Source organism: Columba livia, chromosome 1 (genome assembly GCF_036013475.1).
Source record: "Columba livia isolate bColLiv1 breed racing homer chromosome 1, bColLiv1.pat.W.v2, whole genome shotgun sequence".
NCBI lineage: Eukaryota > Metazoa > Chordata > Aves > Columbiformes > Columbidae > Columba > Columba livia.
Genome location: NC_088602.1, coordinates 163,927,928 through 163,954,266, shown reverse-complemented (window position 1 = coordinate 163,954,266; position 26,339 = coordinate 163,927,928). Strand labels below are relative to the sequence as shown.

Sequence of the window (26,339 nt, the reverse complement as noted above, 5' to 3'; positions counted from 1 at the left end):
ACATTGTAAGTGGTGTTTTAATCTATGGAGTGCACTGATGACTATAAGTGGTCCTAAACAGTGTTACCTTTTACATTTTTAACTTATTTAACTTTTTCGTGGAAAAATGTAACTACTATAATTCCATTTTACCACTTCGGAAAGTGTTTTCTGCACTCTTTCTTTCATATGCTATTTTGCACCTGCACTCACACATCTTTTTACATCACTTAAACTAAACACATAGAGGACAACTTTTACATTTTTAGACTCACCATCTCACTTTAAGAGAAGGTTAATCTCATTCTGAAACAATGGGAGGAAGTAGCCACCTTCAAAGCAAAATGCTTCAAAGAGCTCACTTTACAAAACATAATTAAGTAGCTCTTGGTGAATAAGAAATTTCAGCTACGAAGGATAATTACATGAAAAGATGATGGAATCTTTCAAAAGTGAACAAGTTAAAAAACACAAATATTCTTCATTTCAAAATATTCTTATTATATAGGGAGTTTCAAAATCAATATTATTCATTCTTCCAATCATTTACAGCAAAGTCATGGTATTTAACCTGTCCACAAGACAATGTTTTCTGTAAGAGAAACACTATGTGCCAAATCTAACCATCCAAAACATCCAGTCGGATTTTCATATATCAGCCTGCTTGATATGGCAAGCAGGCATCAGTAACAGAGAAGGCACACCATGAATTCAGTGATAAGCAATACAGGCACAGCATTCACAGCTTTGCTATTTGCTAAGCTTACTCTAACACTCAGCAACCAATACCAAAACATGGTAGAAAGCTACTTTAATTGCTAAAGGAACAGTAAAGATTGTTCCTTCCACAAACAGCACTGATCAAGATCTTAATCTTAATGAATTGACCATACTCAATTGATTTAAAGGCTATGAAAGGCTCTTATTTATGTTCATCTTTAACCTGTTCCACATGACAAGTTGTGAGACTTACATGAGTCAGTTTCTGCATCTAGTATAAAGCTATGGATGAGCTACAGCATCTCTCTTTTAATCATATGCAACCTCAATTTTCGAAGTTTCCAGCAATTTAAAATCCACAGAATATCTTTGTAAATTTCTCCATGGACAAGTTGCCTTCACTACTGACATTTGTCTATTATTTTTATGCCATTCTTGCTTTTAGATATTGTTTTGTCTTTTGGGGAAAAAAAAAAAAAGAGCATAAGTATTGTTTATCACAAAGACATTATCTTTGGGAAAGACTATATTATCACATCATTTCTCTGTCTTCTCTAATAGGAGATAAAACTCAGTTTAGACTCGTCACAGCTTTTTATCAATTTCTGAATTGTCAGCTTCCTTTTTGAACTACTAATTCCTGATTGGCTGCAGGATTCCAGTAAAGCAATGCCAAAAAGAGTGATATAAAAAGGTCTTACTTCTCTTCACAATATATTCCACTATTTTTATATACAGTAGCTGCCTGAGCTCTTTTCAGTACTCCAAGCATATGCTTTCACTTTGATCCTGTTTGAGCCTCTCTCCTTTGTATTGGGTGAATATACCTTCACGTAGTACCTCTGTCATGAAGTCTTCTTTATCCAGAAGTGCAACCGTACACTGGGTTGTATTTCACACATATGTTTTGATAGCTTCCAGCTTGTTAAGTGATCTAAATTATGTATCATTTATTTGTCTTCCTAAGTGTTTGCTACTCTCACAGTTGCAAGTTTGTCAGTGGCAATTTCATACCATATAATTGATAAAATATGTTGAAAGTGCTGAACTAAGAATAGCTCATGTAAGACCTCATTAGAAATGCCGGTGATTGCAGGTCTGTAATTTGTAAGCCACTAAACACTTGGTGTTTCTTTAACATTAAACCACCTAATGAAAATGTAGTGCAGTACCACGGCTCTTCATAAATCTCTACAAAAAATGCATCCACACCTTTGCAAACTATGCTTTTAACCTCATAAAGAAAAAGATGTCAAGGTAGATATATGACTGTCATTCTTTATAAACCAATTCTGACTGGTATTAAATTACCCCTTTTCAATTCCTAATATTCTCAATATTAAGTACTGTCTACTTTGCCTTTATTCAAAGTTGGATGGGCAGGCCTGTAAATACCCAGATCATTGTGTTTAGCTATTCAAAAGTTATTGAAGAGACCAATCTTTCACATGTTTTACTGACATTTTTCCCAGTGTATATTTCCTAAGAAAACAAAATATAACTTTTAATGAATCCTTTCTTTTTATTATGCATTATAAACTTATTTTCCTTTATACTTTGTGCCATAACTTTCTTTTTACACCTTGTAGCAGTTTCCCATACTTTCTAGCTTCTGGCTGATCTTCAGTAGCACTAGTTTCTCCCATATTCTGCTTCTCATTAGTATTTTTGTCCATTTCTTTGTTTCCTCTCTAAATTCTGAAGTATTTTGTTTAGTTTCATTTACTTGGTTTTTTTTTGATGAGAATAGTCTTCCCAGTGGTGTGATAGCAAGGTTGACAGCACCTAGTAAAATGCTTTCGAGTAGTATCCAAATGTCATTAATATCTTGCTGAATTCTTCTTACTATCTGCATTAGCTATAAGTGGTTTTTGGTTTTATGATAGAGTGTCTTGAAATCATTACATGTATATTTTACATTTATGTATTCTATTCTGTGTGCATATTGCAAACAAGATTCACTGGAATATAATGACAGGTGAAGGAAGAGGCTGAGGGAAAAGCTTGCTGGGTATGAAGAGAAGAAGGCGTTGCAGGGACTTAATAGCAGCTTTCTGGTACCTAAGGGGAGGTTATCAACAAGGTGAAGCCAGACTTTCTACTGAGGTGTGTGACAGGAGAACAAAGAAAACTGAGATGCCCACTTTACATAAGATTAAAAAAATCCCACACTGTGACACTAGCCAAGGACTGAGAGTGCTCAGAGTGCTCAGTTGTGTAATCTCTGTCCTTGGAGGATTTGTCTGACTGGATGAAGATCTGAGCAGCCTTGTCTGCTCACAGAGTTGATCTTGTTTTAAGCAGGAGGTTAGACTAAAGACCCCTGAGGTCCCATCTGGTTTGAATGATTCCAATTCCTGTGATAAGATAACTCATAACTCTGCCAGTATTTATTTTTAATGCTGTTTGCAATCCCCTCTGTCTGGCAGAATGAAGCATTTGACTGGGTTGGTTATGATCATACTTTAAGTTTAGATTTTTAGAAAACAAAGGTGTTTGGAAATTTTGAGGATATTTTGAATTATCCATGTGAGATATCCAGTTCTTGTCAATATGAGTAGATTACCTACAATAACACAAGTTCAGTAAACGTGTACATCTTTTCAAGCCTTTCTCTCTGTTGTTCATTTTGTATAGCAGATATGCAGCAGGCCTGTGTCAATCATTTAGAAACTTTAAAACTGTGTAAAATGCAAGCTGTGGTAGAGTCACAAAGTAACAGTTACCAGTTATGATAGTACCTTGTGGGATGAACTAGGATAAATTAGGATGAGGAACCCTCTGTTGACACTAACTGCTTGGTTTCCCAGCTCTAAGACAGTTCTTTAATACTTAATGTCACTTGACTAAAGTTTATTTTCTGTGTCCTGTAAGCCACAAACTGGCGGATATCGAACACAGCACACACAATATTCTCTTGCACTGAATGTTACACATACAAATCTTTTTTGCTGACATAACAAGGAGCCAGATGGTCCAGATTCTCTTCTCTGAGCTACTAAAGAGTTTTGTTTTCATGACTTAGAGTGTAAATAATGATTTTAAAAGACTAAACAACCACCTCTTCTCTAAAAGTTCACTTGTGCTCAGCTACAGGCTTTCTACTCAGTCTTCTTTCTGTTGATCAGAAAAATGTCTGAGGGTGCACACCTTTTGATAAGATCCAAAGATAACACCTTAAAGATTGTTATTCCCATAATACTGACCTTTTCAATGTGTTAATGTTGAAATGTTAAAGTGAATTTAAAAATTCATGTCAACAAGGATTCCTTTGCTTTCATGTCAGGATTTGAGACTCCTTGTCATAAACAACCTCAGTAATATGTCTGAAGGCTTGTGACTCTTCCCATAAAACCAGTCACACTAGCAATCCCATTTTGAAGTTGATCTTAAAAGTGGGATAGGCTATTGTTCCCCTGTTACCATAATCCAGACAGAACTTGCTGTGTGCAATTGAAGCATAAAACTTTTCCTGTTACCTGGTCCGCCAGCTGAATTGGAGACATTTGGCAGGACTTGACCTGAGATTTTGTGGGATTTTGTCTGCAATACACTACTATAGTAGTCATTAATTCCCCAGACTTTGGCTTTGCTATTCAAATTGCACACTCAGAATATATCTTCTGTTGGCACCCTGGTAGTAAACTGAAGTGGATTTTGGTATAGCATATAGCTGAAATCTTCTGTTGCAAAAGAGAGTCACGAAAGCGTGCCTTTGTTGCAGCATAAACAGAAGCACACCCTAAGCACTTTCTAAATGTACATTAATATCTTGGTTAGTGTCATCTCTGTGTCATAACACGGATCTTCTTTTATCCACTCTTTTATATCTTTGCCTCCACTTCATGGAAAAATATAAACCACTGTTCTCACTTGTGGGAAATGAGTGCATTGTCTTTAGTATAGAGTAGATACGGATCTACATATCCCCATTGTTCTCAAAGCATTCAAAACCAAGGAACTGGTTTCATTCTGAATCTCAACAGTGCTGAGTAACATGATTTGTTATGCAAGGCAAAACACTTTTTACACCATCAGAACCCTCTGATTCATCTAAATGGAAATCCCTAACCTACTAATTAGTAAATGCATTGAAAGGAGAGGAGGGAAAGAAAGATTTTTGATCCAACTGCTCCATATATAGTTTCTCTCAAAGTATCTTCTGGCCATTGTGAGAGGTAGAAAATTTTGAAAGTCTTACATTTTTATACTGTCTTGGGGACTTTCTAAGGGAATCATATCTGAGGTTTATAGACTCAAAAATCAAAACAGTCATTTGGGAAAATGATTTTATGTAATATATGGAATTTTATTACCTCTCCCATAAAGATACCATGTTAATATAGAAAAATAGGGTCTCTGTTAGCCTGTGGCAGTTCCTAGCTGACAAAGTAATCATCGTAGACAAGACATACATTTTAAAATTATATAAAAACAATGTTAGCCTTGTGTAACTTCAGCTGTCTAAAAGCTGGGCATTTAACCAATTTTCTTACACATCGTCCTTCTCTATAAGCAGTCAGGAGTGGTATGGAAAAGCTGGTGCATCTCACATCCCATGTTAGACACCCACACAGTGGGTCTCTGCATGAGGGTACATTTAGAGACAGACCAGAAATAAAAAGACATATGGAACACAGTTATTAGAGGATCAAATAAGTCAAAGATGGGAAATACACCTACTATTAGTTGAGGAATCAAAATTTCAGGTCCCAAAATTTTAGGCAAACAAATTTCAGCTCCTAAAGTTCTTCTCTACTCAAATTCTATACTGAAGATTCTTGTATAGCAGGCTTTTGTAGTGGTTAGCCATGTGATGTTCTCTTCTGTAATTTTTATTTGTGTTTTCAATTACAGTATACTTCTTAGTAGACAGACACCTTTTATACTAAAAAACTGCTCAAAGTATCAAGCCCACACTTAGAGATAAATTGTTAATTATTTTTATTTTTCTGATGTGGAATAAAAGTACATGTTATTTTCACCACAAATTTTAATTAATCCGAATCAAATTTCATATATGAGCTGTCAGAGGAAATGCCCAACCCGCTTGTGAGAGTATAGCTACCTAATGTAATGTGAAGAAGCCTCTACTTGCTGTTATTTTGTTTAGCCATCATAAGTGTTTAATTAGATTCTTTTGATGTCAGTAAAATTATTTCACTTTCCCTGAAGACATTGAAAGGTATCTTCTATATTGAAAAAAAGTATTTTCCCATGCCACAATTTGAGTTTTAAGCATAACTACTTACCCAACACATAGTTGTGTCTTTTAAAAGTTCAAAATAAGATCCACGCTCAAATAAGAAATCAGTCATTATATTTTGCATTTAAAGTACAGTCAGCAATACACATTAAAAAAAAAAAAAAGTATGTTTCCATAACAAAGAACCTCATAGCTGGAGATGTATTTGGAAGCTGTTCTAATGGTGCAATTTCAGATAATTTTGTTTCTTTCCACAAGAATTTTGTTATATATCTAAACAGCAGAAACTAGAGGATAGCTACATAATTTATAACCATATTTGAAATCTAACACCTGGGTCAGCATATTTGACAGTGTAGAAAACTAAGAATTTAGTCTGGGTCCATGATGTTTCCGAAGTCCCATTTGGAATTAAATTCTTTCTACGCCATAATTTTTTGAACAAGTCTACAAAGGAGAATGTTAAATGGTAGGTTCAGGAGCAGAACACACTGTCCTATTGTTAACTACCTTTAACCATTATTTAGACATTTCCTGTGCTCTGTCTACTCGCATTTCGTATTTATATGTTTTGTATGCTAGCAATGCATGTTATAGAAAGGTGCATTACTGACTCAAGATAAATATTCAATTTTTCATGTCAATTTTCTTCAGAACTCTAATATCATGTAAAATGCTTTTGGCTCATTATACCATGTTTTCATCACCGCTACAACAGAACTTTCACATACTGTCCTTCAGAGAGCAGCTGTCAGCTGTAAAAAATTAGTACAATATGATACCCCCAACATTCTATGACCTTTTTATCTATTCACATTAAATGAGACACAGAAAATTAAACATGCTTATCGCTTACTATTATAACCATAACTTTATTTTTCTATTTTTAAAATACGTAATCATTGAAAAGCTTAATAACTTATGTATTTGCAACATTTGCTTATGAACACCCATCTGTAACTCCTAAAAAAATATTTGTGCCTTACCACAGATTGTGCATTTTTGGTTACACCTGGGCTACATCGCTGAAAGCAGTAGTATTAAAGCATATGTGAGTAAGAACTGAAAGAAAATAATTTCAAGACACTAAAGACAAACCATCATAGCCAGTCTTCCTTTATATACATTTCCCCTGTGTTGCTGCATCCAATTGCCATTGAAAATATTATCATATTCCTTGTTACTATGGCACTTTTTAAAAACAGTTTACAGGTAAGTGAAAATTACAGAATTATTAATTTTTGTAAACTTTCCTATAAATTATGTAAACACAAGTAGTATCTTTCATTTATCATTGTTTGTTAAAAAAAGAAAAAAGCAAGGCTTTCAAGTCTGGCCGTTAAATCCCATTGAGAACATTAGCAGAAATCTCATGAGGACATTAAAACAATCAAAATACAAAAAACAAGCCCAAAGGAATTCGTAGATTTTTGACAGATTTGAATCCAGTGCAAATGCAAGTTAATCCAAAACTATTGCCTCAGTTAGGTAACTGTGTAGTCACAAAACTGCTGTCACGCTGCAACAGCAATATGTATTAATACATGTATAGTTTCATATAGCCATAAATATCAACACACAAATATAAATTCATCCTACCTAATTGCAGGTGTTAAAATATGTCTCAAGCGAGCGTGCTGAAATTTCTCATCCCTTACCACTAACTGTAGAGGACATCTAGACATCTTACTCAGAGTAGGTCACTAATTGTAGGGTGCTAGTATTAGGTGAGATGTATTCCACTACAAAAATTGTCATCTCTCTTCTACAAAATCTTTGACACAGAAAATGAGCTAAACTGTAAGAAGCAACCTTAACCTTTTTTGTTTTGATAATATATACCATCAAATAACAATAAAGGAATGTTAACGTGTAGAAGGAATGCAAAAGAAGATTCTTTCTAGTGCCATGATTTTCCTTTTAGTTGTCTGTCTTACATTATAATTATCATAATAGCCTTCTGCTTTTTAAATATAATGTATTCTATTATTAAATATTTCCATGGTCTGTAAAAATCTTTTCTATTAAGGAAAAACAGTGACTGATTCTCATTACGATGTCATTTGTTTCATATGCAATGATATCCATGTAGTTCTAGTGCCTAATACATTCAACTAGGAAAATTCAAATACAAAATACTCTGTAGGGTTTTTTTTCCAGAAGCAAGATATAATTGGCAATTATAATTTAATACAAGCTATGAAACTTACATTGAACTTTATTTTATTCCTCAACTATGAGAATTTATGCCACTGGGACTGGAGCTCAATGTAAATACATAAGGATGAATGGCATCATACATTGACATGATAACTAGAATTTAAGATTAATTTAATATAAATAATAACGTGCACTTGTCCAAAGCTGTAACTAACCTGACTATTAATAGCACAGTATATAAAATAACATCAGCATTAAGCTTATTGGAAACTTAGCAAACAAGAAATATACGGACAATCCTTTTCAACTTCTCATCTCATTGGGATGTAAAATTTCCGACACCTTTTTTCCTGCCCTCTCAAAATGACGTCTTTTGCAACCTGAAACTGAAGGTTATTGTACTTGGGTAGTTTCAGACTCAGGTGGCACCAAGGTAGTGTTTACAGTCCTAGAGCATTTGTAGACAACACATCTGATTGCATGTGTGAGTATAGGGAGAAGGGAAAAGAGGAAAAAGGGAGGGGAGAATGCAAATAAATCGGTATAGAGTTCTGTGCTGGCAGCAGCTGTAGTAATATGACATTAGATAATACAATATTTTGTAGGCATACATGATTTATAGCATCTCAAACAGTTTCTGGAAGCAATTAAGCTACCAGTGCAGGCCTTAGAAGAAGAGATGGTGCCTGTCTCCCACAGTTCAATACCTCACTAAATTGACTGCTGCATTTATTATCAGTTTCAATATCTGACTGCTTGTATCAGCTTGGGATATAGTCTAATTTCACAGTAGCAAAATAATAGAAAAAAACAGCAAAAAGACATGCTTTCAAAAGATGGCAGCTTACTAACCAAATAAAAATCACAATAAGCTTACTGGGTAAGTTGTATAATAAGATCACCAAACAGAAGTTAGGAAACCTAAAATTTTTTTAAATTACTATTTTCATGAATTTTAGCAAGCAATGGTTCCTGTTCTCAGTAGTCTTATTTTTCCTTTTTCTGTATCTCTTTTTGTAACTCATTTCACAACCTCAGCCTTGATCTAAGTCTCAGACAAGTCACTCCCATGTTTCTAGCTCATGTAGATAATGACTGCAGTCCTTTGTCACAATGTCCAAGCCACAGGCACAGGACTACACCTTACTGGTAACATCATTTCCTCTACCCCCTAAAAAAATCCCATAATAATGGGTAATACATACTGAAGAGGAAAACTGGAATCTATGCTTGAGACCTCTCTTGAGAGAGACTATTAGCTAAGATTTCATTTAAGGACAAGAATGAAGAATTATTCTGTTTGGTTTTGTCAAAGTCTTCAACTGCAATATAAAATTAAGTAATAGACCAGCAATAGATTTGATAAGACATCAGTGTGGACACCTGATCATTATATGTTTCCCAGAGGAAAATCTCCTTTGTCCTTATATGTCTATCTGACATAAATATTTTAGATAGAAACAAATTTTATAATTTCTGAGCAAGCAAACAGCTCTTCTAAATACAAATCAAATGATGGGTGTGTCTGATTGATGTTGAGTCAATGCTACCTCAAGAGCTTTGGACATACACTGAACAACCACAGTTTCTCTTTCTATCTGACAAGCTAATAATGGGGGCTAACACAATTTTAACAAAAATCAAGTCTATTTTTAAAATAATTTGTTATTTTGCAGTACCGCCACCTGTAAAATAATGTTTATGAGTGAAGCTCTGATGAATGATTGCTCAGCAGTCTGGCTAGATAACAAAATGGATTTTTTTGCTGAGTATGATTATCTGAATAAATGCTGAAGTGCCAACACATTTAATTTCTAAAGTATCATAAAATAAATGTAAGACTATTAATACAGCACAGCATCACTGGACTTTTTACTGCTCTTGCCATAGTCCTTGAGGACATGTAATTGTCTTCAGCATTTTAACATTAATTTTCTCATTTGTTTCCACAAGTGTATAACTGTGCTTTTCTTGTCAGGTGCTGACGGTGGTAAAAAGGTCTAAGTTTAAATATCAAGGGCTAGAGTAAAAATAACAGAACTAGTGGCTAAAACCCTACCCAGAAATCTGAGAAAACAAACACCTCTTTTTGAATCACTGAGAAAGCCATGAATCCTCTCTTAAAAGCATTGCATCTTCAGATAAATAAACAATACAAGAACATTAATGTCGGAAGACACAAAAGCAGATCTACCATGTGTCTATCTTATAAACAAAATAGTTAATCTGTAGATGTCTTGGGCTAAAATCCACAGTATCTGGTGTGGATTCCATGCCCAGTAGACAGTTGTTTCCTCAAACATTCCTCAATTTTCTAACACATCACTTTCAGAGCATATTAATCATGCACAATGTCCCAGAGACGCAGTGTGTAACTAGCTGTGTTGGTTCCCTTGGGAAAATGCTGACTAGCAGACACAACATCCTAGCAGCACCACCTCAGGCAAATGCTGCATCTAATCATGATGACAACTCTGCTCAACAGCACCAGCACCAGAGCTTTGCACTAAATTGTTGCCTCCATCCGAGCAACTCAGAGTTATGCCACCCAAATGAACCATAGGTGTTAGGAAAAAAAAGCCTGGTTCAGAAGCCATTCTGACTTAACGTCGTGCTATGTAGGCTCACTTTCTTTTAAACAAAATATGGTGTTCAGGATTTTAACCATATGGCCACATTCTGGGCAGGACTTGTATCCACTTTGGTTCACATCCTTACACAGAATGCACACCAGCAGGGACTTCACTCCCTCATAGAAGACAGAAGTCATGTAGTACTAACTAAACGCTCCAGCATCCACTGCTCTAGGATGTATATCTGAGTTTAAGGTCATGATGGGATCAGTTCTGTTGCTCACTAGTTGCACAAAATTTTCTTACTCCTGCCTCTAAAGCATTAATGAATCAAACAAACCAAAAATAACCAAAATATTTGAACTAACATAGCAAGTATCAGTCATGCAGATTAGGGTTTTTCACTGTGCAGTTTGTTAAAAAGTAGAGAAATAGGCAGAAGAAGCTCCATTATATGCAATCTTGATATCATAAGTATATGCTAATCTACTCTAAAATATGCCAAATTTGCCAAACTAAAATTAATGACACTCATTTTCTTGGAACAAATGGCTCATCGAAGTCAAAATGAGCCACCTATAAACACATAGATTCAAGTCAGATTAATTTTCTTAACTCATTCTAGCAGACTAATGCTTAGTATTTGAAAAATACTATGATTCTATAAAAATATTAAGATAATGAAATTCTAAAGGGAATGGATTAAAATTAACTAATTTCAAAGAAATTAGCATGGTTACTCAAATTACCTTCTTTTTTTCACTAAGGAGTTTTCATATCCTTTTCTTTTTACTTCCTCTACGCCTAGATTTTATTTAAACTCAGAATAACACACATAAAATTAACCCATTAAAATATCTATTAGATGACAAGGTATCACCTTTTGGGGACTCAGTACTGGGAGTATGCCCTGTCTTGACAGCCTTCTCCCATAGCCTGCCACTCACTACTGCTGAAGTTTGATGGCTTTTGACACTTTGTCCTCAGTTTCTTACATGTGTCAGCAAGCATTTGCCTAGTTTATGTACCACCAGCTTACTTTTTTCAGCCAGGTCCAACAATCTACTTTATTAAATCCCGACATTTGAGATAGGAAAATCCAGTTTTCCCAATTCTGTTCTTAACAAAACCACTATGGGGCCATGAATGTTAAAGATAATTGAACTCCATTGTACTTCTCCACTTATAGCTATACCCGCTGATGGAAAAACAACATCAAAGCTGTTAGGTTATGTGATACAATGCTGTTCTCCATGCACACCAAGAAGTGCTGAGGAAGAATGACAGGTAGGGGAACCCCAATCCTACCCAGCCCCAGCCACTCACAGACACATCACAGGAGAGCTCAGCCCATCAAAGGCCCATGTACACAAACACAGAGGAGCACAGACACAATGGCAGGAAGAGGAAGCCAAATTACAGACTCAGGTGAATGGACACTCTGTCTGGGCCCCTTCCAGGGCTTTCCCAGGAGAGCATCAGTCTCAATATCCAAGTGTTAAATCCATAAAAATGAGTCAACAGAAGCAACTCTACAGAGCATCTTTCAGATTACTGCCTAGGGGCTATAGGGCACATTATAAGATGCAGAGGAAGAGCATTTTGAGGTTGCACAAGGTATATTGTGGGATAAGTGAGGAAGGGTGGTTTGGGGAGGAATAAGCATGGGAAAATAAAGGGACAAAGTGGTAACTGGGCTGGCAGAGCATAAATAGTGGGTGGTCAGTGGTCTTCTCTGGCCATGCTCTGCACAAAGGGGTCGTGGACCTGGATGACAGTGTCAAGAGAGACCAAGCAAGTGCCAGCCTCTGAACTGGTGCCCATGGCACCACACCTGGAGCAAGTGTGGGTGTGTGGGCACCAGCAGAAATCAAGCTGGACTTGCCAGCAAGTAGGTGAAGTGGCCTGGGAACAAGGTGGGGGTCAGGGGAGGTGTTTCTCCAAGGATGAGACCACACAAGGACATGGCTACAGAAGGGGAGTCTCTGCTGTCAGAAGGACCACAGGGTCTGGGGGCGCCCTGAGAGAAAGATCAGCTGGAGGGTGGAGTTCATATGTCCAGGTGCCGGCAGCTGGGGGGACTGGGACCCAGGGACCATCACTGTGCCAGTGGAATGTCTGAATCCAGCTGCTGGGTGGATCTACCTTGTATGTATACTCCCACTGGAAGACCTCCATCCTGCTCAGCCACAGAGGGAAGCTGAATGAAGCCATCAGTCCTATTTGCATGAGTGTTGAGCATGTCTCCCCGTGTCATGTGTGTGGCTGGTTGCGTGTACGTGTGTATTTGTGGTCTTACATATGTGTGTTTATGTGTGTGCCTACTGGGAATACCAGCCTTGCTCACTGGTGGGACCTGGGACCGTGGAGCTGTGGCAGCCTGACCTCTGTTGGGCTGCTGAGTTTGGTATCTCCCTGGCAGAAACTGCAAATTTTTGCAGTAACACCTGATTAGTAATATTGCAACATAACCTAAATTATGGATGAATTTATGTGAGTTATATATTATGCCCCAAATTATTACAATGGATACTATGGAATTTAAAAAAAAAATAAAATAACAGCAGGTACATACTTTAAACTAACATTTTGCTAAGTATTTAAAAACTATGTTTTTTTTTCAACATTTATGCCTTTTTAGCCTTTAAAAAAAAAAAAAAGATATTGAAAAGATATTGGATATTTTCAGTTTATAAACATTCTTACTGTTACTTACCCAATACCAGAAGGACTCTGCCGACAGTACCTTGGTGAGGTGTGCCAGAGGTTGAATCAAACAGAGCTGTACAAAAGTGATTTTTTATTCTTTTTTTTTTTATTTCTCCAAATGGACCAGGGATCCAGTAGAACCTGGTGAGACGTAGTTATTGTCTAAGCTCTTACTTGTCAGTGGTGATGGAAATAGAATAGCTAAATAGTATTATCTAAACCTGTGTTCAGAATCAACATAATCAACAGAATCAACTGAATCACTGCTGTCCAAAGGTGTAACAGCTCTGTGAGTCTGGTAAAGCAGCCTAGGAATTACATTTAATTGCATTGACTAATTCCATTCACATTGATTTGACTACTGCAGACAGTTGATTTAGCCAAAGTTCAAAGGATTTTCTATTAGCTTTTACACTGATCTTCACAAATGGAAGTGGTTTCTTCATCTTCTGGCATGGCCCTCATCAAACTAGTCTTGTCATCCTTTTAGGCATTTTTCTGTCTGTTCTGTGAAGCTTCAGATGTTCAAAGAAAACAGAGATGAGTCTACAAACCCAAGCCTGTCATTTTTGTATTGCTTACAGCCTATTCAAACAAAAGTCTCAGAAAAAAATGGTATCTATGTAAAAGTTTTTTGTGCTTCTTCTCCCTTAGATAAAGCTTGAAAAATCCCCAGTTACTTTCTCTGAGACTTATAAATATCTAATAAAAAACAAGGGAATTTGACATGAAAATAGATAGACATACAGGAAGAAAAAGAAGGAATTTGTTCAAATTGAATTTTTCAGACCTCTCTGACTAAACAAAATAATGACAAAAATAACAACACCCCTTAATGAAAACATAATAAAGACCACAAAAATGTTATACATCAAATTAACAATTGTTTACAAAACATTTATTGAATCTTGAGTTGGCCTGATTCATCATTATTTCACTTCTTCAATACCCCATTTTAAAAATACCATGCTTTTTTCCTGGCATTTTAGAATCTGGAACCACCAACTATATCAAATATGTACCTATCTGCAAAATTTATAGGAAGAATAGGAAGGGCTCCTGAGAAGCCAAAGCCCATTTTCTGCCACCTCTACGTGATCTTTGTCCAACCTCTCCTTACACAGTTTTGAGTATGCAAAGTTTACACTTCAACATTTCACTCTCCTTAGTGATAAAAATTTTTCCCTGAACAAAAAACAGTCTTTTTCTTGTTGCTTGTGTCCATCATTTTTTCTTCCATCCACTGTGGATACAGAGAATGGATTATGTTCTTTTTCTGCAGTACCATTCTAGTCCTATTGCACTCACTGATGCTGGTGTAAAGACATGAATAGCAAATTTTTCTTTGATTCTCTGCATGCAGCAGTAGCAAAATGAAGACCTCCTGATTTTGATTCATTTTTCCCAGCCTTCGGAACTGGAGAAGGAAATTTACCCAGAATGAGTGTGATTTTCAAGACTACATTATAGATCCAGGAACACCAGGACCTGCTATTTATTGACATTTCATGTTTAAGTGACACTCAGCAACTTGTGAAAGGCCTACTCTTGTCAAAACTGTACATTGCACATGGGTTATTGCACATTTTCTTGAGGACAAAGGTTCAGGTTACTACTGCTATACCATTACTATAATACAGTAACTTCTAGGACCTATGGTGATGTAGGAATACATTTCAGTTGACTAGGGGCTTCACAAACATACAGTGGCTCCTGTCTCCAGGAGGTTTGTGATATAAACTTAAGATAAAACAAATGGATACAAGTGTAGGAGTATAAGTTCATACAATATAAATAAGTATAACAGTGACTCCACTGCTGCCAAGTTTTGAGGCCACCATGGTAAATGAGAAATTGAAGGAAAAACATTAAAGAGAACAACTTGAGGGATTTTTTCGGGGAACTACACATGGAAGAAACCACAAGCATTCTTGTTTAAAACCTAGTAAAATACTTGTGGCCTTTAACGTTTTTATAAATTATCTGGATGCAGGATTCAAATGTACATGAAGTAAGTTTGCCAGTGATACTAAACTAGGAGGAGCTGTGGACTCCCTCAGTGGTAGAGAGGTCTTACAGAGATCTGAATAATCTAGAGAGCTGGGCAATCACCAACTGTGTGAAATTTAACAAGAACAAGCACTGGATTCTTTACCTGGGACAGGGCAAACCTGTTTTTACATCCAAATTAGAAGATAAGAGGCCGGAGACCAGCCCTGTGGAAAGAGATGTGGGAGTGTGAGTTGATGACAAGTTGAATAGGAGTCAACAGTGTACTCTATAAACAAAAAAGGGCCAACCGTGTCCCAGGGTGCATCAGAAACAACATAGAGAGCCGACTGAGGGAAGTGATTTTCCCACTCCACGTGGCACTAGTGTAACCCCACCTCAAGTACTGTGTGCAGTTTTGGGTGCCTCAGTATGAGAGTAACATAAAACTATTAGAGTGTGTCCAGAGGAGGACAATCAAGATGGTGAAAGGTATCAAGGGCAAGACTTACAAGGAGTGGCTGAGGGTATTTGATTTGTTCAGCTTCGAGAAGAGCAGTCTGGGAAATCATCTCATTGCAGTGTACAACTTCCTCAAAGGGGTACTGGAGGGAGAGATGCTGCTTTCCTCTCTCTGGTGACCAGCGACGGGACATGAGTAAATACAATGAGGCTGCATCAGGGGAAGCTCCGATTGGACATTAAGAAAAAGTTCTTCACTGAGGGTTGCCGGTCAGTCACTGGAATGGTTCCATGAGGAAGTGGTCACAGCACCAAGCCTGTCAGAGTTCAAGGAGTGTCTGGACGATGCTCTTAGCCACATGGTTTAATTTTAGGTAGTCTTGCAAGGATCGGGGAGTTGAACTTGATGATCCTTATGGTTCCTTTCCAACTCAAGAAATTCTGTGATTCCAAATGGGAAAAAAACTGCAGTATTAGCTGACTGGTAGTGGTATAAATGAAAGCTGAAGAATGGGATAAAATCAATGGTAGTTTTGAAAGGAAAACCAATTATACTATTTAGGTGAAGGAGAGCAGAGTGGGTTTCAGGCCATAAAGCAATGTGTGACATGGGCAGGGGCACAATCTTCACAGTGCCACCCAACAGATGTAAGCAATATTTATACAAACAAATAGATTTATATTAGTCAATGTCAGAAAAAAAGGATGTTGTAATAAATCCGATGTGAAATTATACAATTTTTGATTGTGTGGCTATGTAGGAAAGGTTTTAAAGGAAAATCTTCAACCATTTGATAGTATCAGAGAATGAAATGTTCCTTTGTTCATTTGAAGGCTTATCAATAAAAAATTAAAACACAATCTGAGAATAACATAAGACTCATCCTTCAGCCTCTCAGAGTAGAATTCCTAAAGACTAGCTGCAAGATCCTGAACACATTTTTTATTATTAGGCAGAGTAACTCAATTTCATTCAAATCACCAGCAAACTTACCTGACCGAAAAAATTTTTTTCCTCTTTATTTTTTTTTAATCTTCCCATGCTACCACATCAAGCACCTCAGAAACATTTTATAGATAAATATGTGTAAAAAAAACCAATGAAGTGTTAAAAGGTCATTTTGTCTTATCCATCTATTCTCCATTTATATGTGACTCATGCATGAGTAATAATTTTTGCTCATTGGAAGAATGAGTGGTAATATTTTCCCATGTAGCAGTAACCTGAGCATTAGCAGAATCCCTTAACCCCACCAGATGTATATCTTTGAGACTGGAAGGATATGCCTGTCCGGCTCTTTGATTCAAAGTAAAACCCACCAGACTTCCTGAATGAGAACATGTCCTGTGGAAACAGAGGGTGGGTCCACAACATTACTTAAAATGTTTGACTATTTTGCATTCTGAAAGTTCACCTTGCAGAAACTTTCTGAGAAGACTTCTATGCTTTTTCTTCTAAAATTCTTTAGAAGACACCTTTATAGTTGCACTTGAAATGAGAATTCAGTGTTCTCCAGCAAAAGCTGAGCATAACGTGTTCCAGTAAAATGACAGGCTCTTACTCTCCATATTTTCCCTTAATAAATAAAAATATTTTTTCTCTATATACCGTTTTAGAATTTAGATCTGACCCATGTTTTTCACAAACATAACATGAAGGCATGCTAGACTAGCATATTTACATGAATTAAATGTTCAAAACATGTTATACCTGTTTTCATTGAAGACTGTGGGTTTCTTCTGCACAAATTATTATTGTAATTCTTCCACAGTATATGCATCAGTTTCAAAAATTCACTGGATAGTAAATATGCATGCTCTAAGAAACACCTGGACAGATGAAGCAACATAGTTTGCTTGTGTATTTTTACAAGGGAGTTGTAGGAGAATACATGTTCCTTTGCAAATTTCTGCTTACTGTCTGTGATGCTTTACTTGCAGCTTCTGTGATGCAAGTCAGTTTGTGTTCAGTATTCCCAAAAAGTGCACAGGGAAAATTAGGTGTTCTAGACCGGTGTCTATAAAAACAGTACTCTCAGAAAGAAGAAGACTTCATAAAACCTGAAGCTAAAGGTTGTACTCCAAATCTTTCCCTTTCTCTAGAACCAGTACTAACAGAAGGCAAAGGATCATAGCATAATTCATGATGGAAGGGATCACATCTGCCTCTCCAATCAGGAGGGAGAAAAAGATATATATTTTCAAATCTGAAGGAACTGAGCACTTTGACGCCGAATTGCCAGACCCTCTCAGCAGAGTCAGCTCTCAAAGTCTATACTTGCACAATACAGCACTGGCATTCAAAAGCTATCTCATTACTCAGCAAATACAAACACAACTTGAACTGTCTTGAGCTCTCCAAGAGGCATGTGACTTTGTGAAAAGGCAGAGAACTTGGCTAACAAACTCTGCCTTCCACTAGGGCTGATCAGGTATAGTTGGTTGCACAGACTCTTGGCTTTGCTTCCTTTGGAAGAGGAGCAGGGTGAACTTGTGTCTCTTGAAGTGGCTGTAGTAAATATGCCCCAAAGAAAAAAGGCAAAAGATTAGTTCCTTCAGGAATCCTGAAAACCACCATTCTCAGCAGAGGGTTCCCTCAGGTAGGTTTTTGGTGATCCAGGACTTTTTTAGCACCTGAGGGTGGTTTTTAGGATGTCAGGCTTAGGCGTGTGAGTCAATCCAGTTTTAGAATGTCAAATTCTTTTCTAGAAGTCAGTCTAGAAGTAGTTCCATTTACCATAATGAAATATATACTAAAAAAATGCTGGGTGGCCACTTTTAGAGATATCGGCCATCCCACACACTGAAGGAAGATGTAAAATACAGAAAAAAGCTATCTGAACAGCTAATTAAAGATTATGTTGTCTGATACATATTCATAGAGGAGGAAGGAAGGATAGATTTTATTTGAACTACCTATCTTGATCTGATGTTCTCTGATTTCTCAGTATAATAGAGAACAAGCAGGATTTTAGAGGACACTGTAGGAACAGAAGAACTTGTAGCTGAGAGTCTGTACTGTGCAAGGGAATACACTTGAATAAAATGCAAAAATTTAAAAAAGGTATGGAAGGAAGAAGCAACAGATGAGTTTAGCTAAAGTAGAAAATCTTAATAGAGAACAAGTACCAACAAAATTCCAGCGGTGGATTAAAGAAGAAAAGTATATCTTCTTACTCTTCTTAATTTCAGTTGAAAGCTAATTAATGAAACTACATGTTATACATGCAAACTAGTGCTATATTTTGGGCTTACGTGTTTTAATATTTCAATGACTATCTGAAGAAGTTAGTAATGGTGATAGCACTCTATGAAAATTGTTTTTACTGCAAGACATTTATGATATCAAACATTTATGATATTAAATTAGATATGATATCAAAGATTTATTATATCTAAGGGTAAATCAGTAGTTTTAAACACACATATAATACAAACCTAACATTGTCATCTAAAAATAATAATAAAAATTAACATGAAAAAGATATCTAATGATAAACTCTACATGTCATTTCTCAGCATTTTTTTGCAGACTCAAATTTAAATGTACAAACAGCTATGCAAGTTGTGTCTACTAACACATGATGTAATTCAACTGATGACAAATTGAAAACCCAATAATCAGCAGTGTTCCTCAGTATATTTTATGCTATCTACAATAGGAAGAAATACAGATTAGCAAATTAATAAACTCTGTTTTGTAAAATATTAATGGCATCTCATTCTGAACAACCACTCATTCACACATCACAAAGATTTTGCAGTAATATCTTGTGAAATCAAAGGATTTAATCATTCAAGAGTTGTTTTCTACTGCTTATTCCTTTTGTAGAATGGGGTACAAGTATTTAAGGAAGGCACAAATTTGCCAGTTGCTTCTGCACTAATGCGTTCTCCTGAACAAGAAGCAGCAACGATGGCTAAACTTTTGGGTAATTTAGACAATCAATAATTCATTTGATTTGCCTGTAATACATCAAGACTGACAAATGCATATATAAGTACATCCAGCAATACTTTAAATATGAGAATTATAAACTTGTAGACATCTTTTTACAGAATGCCCTAAGACACCCGAATCTATTACTAAAAGATAAATATCTTAAAAGAATTCGATGATGAAAACATCTGATCTTCATTATTTCACTTCTGATGTTAGTCCAGAATCTTGCTATAAAGGTGTGAAGCAGTTAATTTTTCCCAGAATATCTTTGAAACATCATGCCATCATCTACTCAATATAATTCTGAAAAGTGATTTAATCAAAGCACTTCACATATTTAATTACGATAATTTAATAATTAGATAATAACAAACGCTTTCATGTATGCTTCCAAAGGTTTTTGCATTCTTGCAGACATGTAGCCATGATTTTTGGATGCTAAGTGTATTTCTGGCCATAGTTACTGAACTGTTTTGGAAACAGATCCAGTATTGGGTTTTTTAGTGTTGGTATAATAAACTTCACTATTATGGCAGCATTTATGTTGGTTGGAATTTCTAATGAATAACTTCGCTTCACACAGTTGCAGTTTAATGTGGGATATAGATAAATAGAAAGGAGTCATAACAGAAAGGACTTATAATTCCTGTCATAAATTTTCATATTAAGAGCTTTTACATCAAAAAAAAAAATATGGAAGAGAAAACTTTTATAAAAATATGCAAGTTTATCTGCATGGTGACAACTTAGCAGTTGACAAAATATTTTCAAAGCATCACAGTGTGGCTTTCTTAAATATTTGAAGATTTCCTAGCCTTTGTAGGATGTTGCTAAAAGAGTTCCCTTAAAAGTGCAATGTTGTTATGTCATATCAAAATGAAATGCTGCAGACCACTTGTTAGTGGTTGCATATAAAATATTAAACTGTGACATAAAAGTTAACATTATTGGACTGATATAAGTGCATTATTAGATGTATGATTTTTTAATATTAAAATAAATACTTCACAATTACATAACTTACAAAAGGTTATTAGAAGACAGAATACGGTATAATGCTGTTGTTCTTAGACAGTTTTTTCAAGGCAGAAATATCTTGCCAATTTGATCAATAGTGAAGAAAATTAATCTCTTTCTTGGAAGCTCATACTGCCATTTCAGTGAAAACAGGAGGTCATTTGGTCTTTTTTTTTTTCAGTTACATAACTTACTAAATATTTGTGAAACATTTATTCAATCTCTTCCTGCTAGCTGACATGTACCATAAGGCACAAGAGACTGCATGCATGCCTGTCTGCAGTTTCAGGATAGTTTGCAAACACATATTATCTGTGCCTTATAATATTCTAATGATTTAAGACTTGATATCTGGAAATATACATAGAAATGGCTTAAATAGGTCTGGGTAAAACTCAGGAAATCATGGCTGCTGGACAGGGGCTCAAACTATTACAGACTATAATCTCTCTCTAAATCACTGAGAGATTGCTATCAAGCAAAAGGTAATTCCACAAGTTAAAACAGGTATAGAAAACTTCATCCTTGTGTCACCTGTTCTGACAAGTTTCTTACTCTTTCATATCTACCAGCTGCTAAAATCAGTGTTGAAATTCCTGGGGGCTAGTAAATCTCTCCTGCAAGCAGAAAGAATGGTTATAAACTATAAGAATGGTTACAAACTATGTCTGATTATTATTATTACTTTTTTTTTTAATATGTGCTTTCAAATAAGATGGAGGACATGCTGAATAAACCACCTCATTCAATTCTGTTTGAAAAGAGGAAACTGATCTATTGTGTCACCCCTGGAGCTTTCTGGGATACTGCATCAGTAACAGGTCAGAGAAATTTAAGTAGTCCAGCAAAATGCTCAGGTTTGCTTGTTTGATTTTTTATTATTATTATTATTTTTTTTCCTCCCCAGGAAAGGTATAGTAATAACATTCAGGGTAGCAGCCACTTAAATCAGGACCTGTGTGTAAAGGACTACCACAAACATAGAAAGACAAAAGAGCTTTGATACTGCTTTCTCAAAAGGATATTCATCAGACTGCTCTGTTTAGGTCCTGCCACACTCAAGTATAAAGTCCCTTCCACAGTGGTAGACCTGATAAGTCCTTGTTTCCATCTGCCACTGTGGGATACTGTGAAACGCAGTCTCGATTGTTGCTCTTCACAGAGCAAACACCACACAATCTCACAGCACTGTAAACTGTAATTGTTAGACCAGGACTGACTACCCATAGAAAAAAAAAGAAAAAGAAAGAAAAGAAAACCCAAAAGGGATAGTACACTTCTTAGGGGCATATGATAGCTTCAGCAAACAGCCTTACAGGCTCTAGGAGCGTACCACATCTCTACACCTTATATACTAGGGTAAGCATACAAATCTAGATCAAACACCTACATGCTTTCCCTTGTCTCAGTTTCCTCAGTGGTTTGAAACACTTCTTTGATCTCAGATTAGAATCCCCTAGGGTGTTTTTGATCTCTGCCCCGGTAGCTTATGATTCCTAATCTGATCCTGTCTCACTTGTGTATCCAGTTTTCAGCTTCTGATGCTTTCCCCTTCTTTCTCTTAAACATAACTTGGTCAGCAAAAACTACTTCACACTGTCTTAACTTCCAAAACTGAGATGTGTTTCTTAGTTATCTTGCTCTGTAGCTCGACCTTAAAAACTGGCAACCATCTCTGAAACTCAAGAGGATTATGTGGGCAGGTGCCTTCTTCTGAAGGCAGCGGCCCACTGTCCAACAGTGAAGATGAAAAGAGAACACAAACACAAAACAATTTTGCATTTTGCATCCAACTTGGGAACCTTCTGTATCTCATTTATTGTGCAGAGTGATTACACAGGTAGACTTCAAAATTCCAAAATACTCATCTTAAGTTTGGATGATTTGGAAGAGCTCAGTTTCTTGATGAAAAACTGCAGATTTCTAGGAAAAGCAAATATGTTTGATAGGGGTTTTTTTGGACAAAAGTAGATTTCTACCAAAACCCACTTTCAATAAAATGCCCTAATAATGGAAAGATTAGTTGCTTACGCTTTGTAGTTGGGCTAGGAAACTTGCTATGATGTAAGATTCATTATTTAATAATTAGAATCAAAATTTTGAAGATTATTCAAAATAAAATGGTAAGCTCGTTACTAATTATCCCCCACATCTCTTCCCCACCAATCCTTCAAAAACTTTAAAACTTTAGTGATTCTTCCATAGATTAGATCATTTTCTAAATGAAAACCACTATTTAGCACAGATATAGAAGTTCTCCACCTGTAGATTTCCTATCGCGTTTCTGTTTTCTCTTGCTATGCATTAGACTTCGCTGTTGTACAATTTTCCTTATCAGGTCAAAATGGGTACGATACACAGTTTCTTTGGTGAGCTAGATCTAGTTAACATATAAACTGGTATACTTGACACAATAATCAAGAAAATGTTTGACGAAATTCTTGATACTGAAGTAGAAAGTTGGGGTTTTTTTTTAATATTATGCAAGAATTTAATCTTTTCCATTTGTCTACATAAATAAATTTCAAAAAGCCAATTAAAGATATTCCCCAGATAGGTACAATACTTTCTTTATTAAATTTTCAAAAGGCATTCAGTACCTCTCAAAGTTTTTCTTTGTATTCACTTCACAGATGTGTAAACTCACATTTATAGCAGCTGATGGCTGCAGTTGTTAGCAACAGGTGTTCCCATACTAGGGCTGAGGATGGGATACCTATTGAGCTGATGGGGTAAGATTTATTGTTGACACAGCATAAAATAATTTAAAGGCAGAAGTTTGCAAAATGCTTTCTAAATCAGTTTGCAAAATGCATAACAAGACGTGGAGTCTAAGGTTAATAAGAACATAGAAGAGGCATGGCTGGATGGGAGTGTAAAGATGGTGCTTCTAGTATGCGTGGGAATGCAGACACAGGTCTATTGACTAGGAGAAATATTTTAATGTCCTTTGATCAAAATGAAAAATGAAAACAGTTAAATAAATTTTGAATTTAAAATACTAATAAAGCTAATGTGTAACGAAGGTGTGGGGTGAGAATTCCCCATGCTATGAAATGGATAACCTTGTTATCCATAATCATAGGCAACTGTTCATTACTTTGCTAGTCTGCACTCGTGATTTCATTGAAACAGTCTGAGATTTTGCATTTATACCCTGGAGAGATAATTTTCTCTCCAGGATGCCCCAAAAGTTTTGGCAGTTAGTAGTGCTTTTGCTGCCTCTCCAGGAAATGAATGAGTTGATGAGGACTGATAAGAGGAACTGTTTGCTGTTCCCTTGAAGACTGACTGGGCAGAAAGCTAGTTGTTTCCCTAATTGGACAGGAAGTTGAACCATGCCATGGTATCAGTGGTTTTCCCACAGCCATCTCATTAGACCTCAGCAGCTCGGTCTTTTTGGAAAAGCTGACATCTCCCTTTCTGATTTCACATCCAGGCCAGAACTAGCACGCCTCCTTTTAAGTGACAAAATATCCCGAAACACAACATCCATTTCTCTTCAAGTCTTTCCTCAAGTATCTCCAATCCAGCTATTTCTTCTCTACTTACAAGAAAACAAATACGGTACGAAAGTTGTCTTGGAGACTCATCCTAATCATGGGACATCTGGCAGCTGAAATTCACAAGTGGAACTCTTAAACAGGACACCTTATCTGTTCAATTATTATAACCCCCTGGCCAGTTATATAAAGGTCAGTTGATTTCCCATTGTTATACTAGAAAATATGCTGCTTACACAGCAATATCAACAGTAAGTATAAGACTATTTGCATATGAACCACTTGAAAACTGACATCATAAAATAAACTTATATCCTTTCAGACATTTAAACAATTAACACTGAAAGGCTTATATTTGAAAACAGAATTGTTAATTAAATGCAAAAAAGCAAATTAAAAAGTAAAGAATAACCATATAATATCCATTTTGGCAAGTGATGTTTTAGACATTACTAGAAATCACTTTCAACAATAATACTTCTAAAATAGCTCATAAGAGCTTAACAAAGACTTTGTTTTTATTCGTAATGAGAGGAGCTAGGCTTGGCTGGCCTTGACTAACCAGGTGTTCCCTTTCAGAAAACAGAAAAATATCCTCAGTGGTTTTTAATAAGCCCTCCCGCTGATTTAAAATAATTGCTAAAATCACAGTTTACTTTCATCCCTTACCTATAAACAGCAATTCAAATGCCAACAAAACACTTTATCAAACACCAAATTGCTTAAAAAGTAACAATTATATAGATATTTCTTACACAGTATACAGTTACACAGATTATTAAAGCAAAACATCTGCTCAAAGGTGCCTTGACAAAACCTGTGGCCTATGAGATATTCCTTATATTACTGCCTCCCTTGAACCATTAAACTAGTAAACATTTTCCCTTCTTTACAAACTGGGTCCATGAAACCAAATAAACACGTGTTTTATGTTTGAAAGGCCATCATTATGCCAAAAAATAATCTGAAGCAAGGCACAGAAATATGTTCTTCTGACTTCGAAGTTTGCTGCACTCCTTCTTAACACCGTTGAAGTTCCAATGGCATTAAGGATAACAACAGTATTATTGTATTATGCTGAAAACTGTGTGATGAGTGTGGTATTTTAAAATCAGTTTTAGAAAATTAAGTTTTTTTAAATTATGTTATCTACTTAAATGCCTAAAAACCCTACAGCCAGAAGTCTTCTGTGCAAGTGAATCTACATTAGAGGTCATAATTTTAGATATAAAAATACTACAGCAGACATGACTGTAAAGAATATCTCCTGGACACTTATTAATGAAAACATTTAAATGAATTATATGAGCAACTTCAGTGGAGATTTAATGCTACCTAAAAGCACAATCACAAGCAAATATCAACCACCCTTTTAAAATACTCACTTAACATCCTGAATCCATAGTACATAAGTTTTTTAAAAGGGAAAAAAGCCTGAAGGAAATTGCTTGGCACTAACAGAAGGATGTAAGATAGTCCAGCTTGAAAAATCACAAATCAAAATGAGTTAATTAGACAGATAGATAAAGTATATAAAATTGAGTACTTCAGGTGCCCAAATAGGATGTATTTTTCAAAAACAAAACAAAAAAAAAATCAACAAAATTTACACAGCTCTGATTTCAAGGTGAAAGCTGATTCTAAGTTGCACCATGGTGAAACACGGCAAGATAGCAGCACAAATTTAAAATTCATAAACAGAAATGAAGATGCTTCTGTTTACCAGAAACATTATAGGAGCAACAGGTGGCTGAAGTGCAAATCTTGTTCTCACACCCACTTTTGCATTGATTTTATGAGGTTTATATGGGAAGAAGGAGAAAGATTTTTCTTCTTTCTGTTTTACAAAAGAGTTGCAGTCTTAGATTAGTTGATACATGTATTACTTGCTCTCTCATTTTATCAAAAATATTTCTCATACTTTATATCCTCTTCAAATTCATGTAAGTGCAGTAACCATCATATTGCTTGTGAAAAAATGCTTTAGAAAACATTCCTGAATTTAGAAAATTTAAGACATGAGAAGTCAAACGAGTTATTCCTAGCTACACCAATTTCTGGATCTCTGCCACATCGGT

General features: G+C 35.9%; 1 long non-coding RNA gene across 1 annotated transcript in view; it reads right to left on the bottom strand.

Annotated features, from left to right (window-relative positions):
- Nucleotides 1–3,942: 3,942 nt before the first annotated feature.
- Nucleotides 3,943–26,339, bottom strand: part of LOC110363202 (uncharacterized) — a 63,638-nt gene continuing 41,241 nt past the window's right edge. The window contains exon 5 of the long non-coding RNA XR_010468232.1: nt 3,943–16,239. This is a non-coding gene — a long non-coding RNA (uncharacterized LOC110363202). The remainder of the gene's footprint in view (nt 16,240–26,339) is intronic.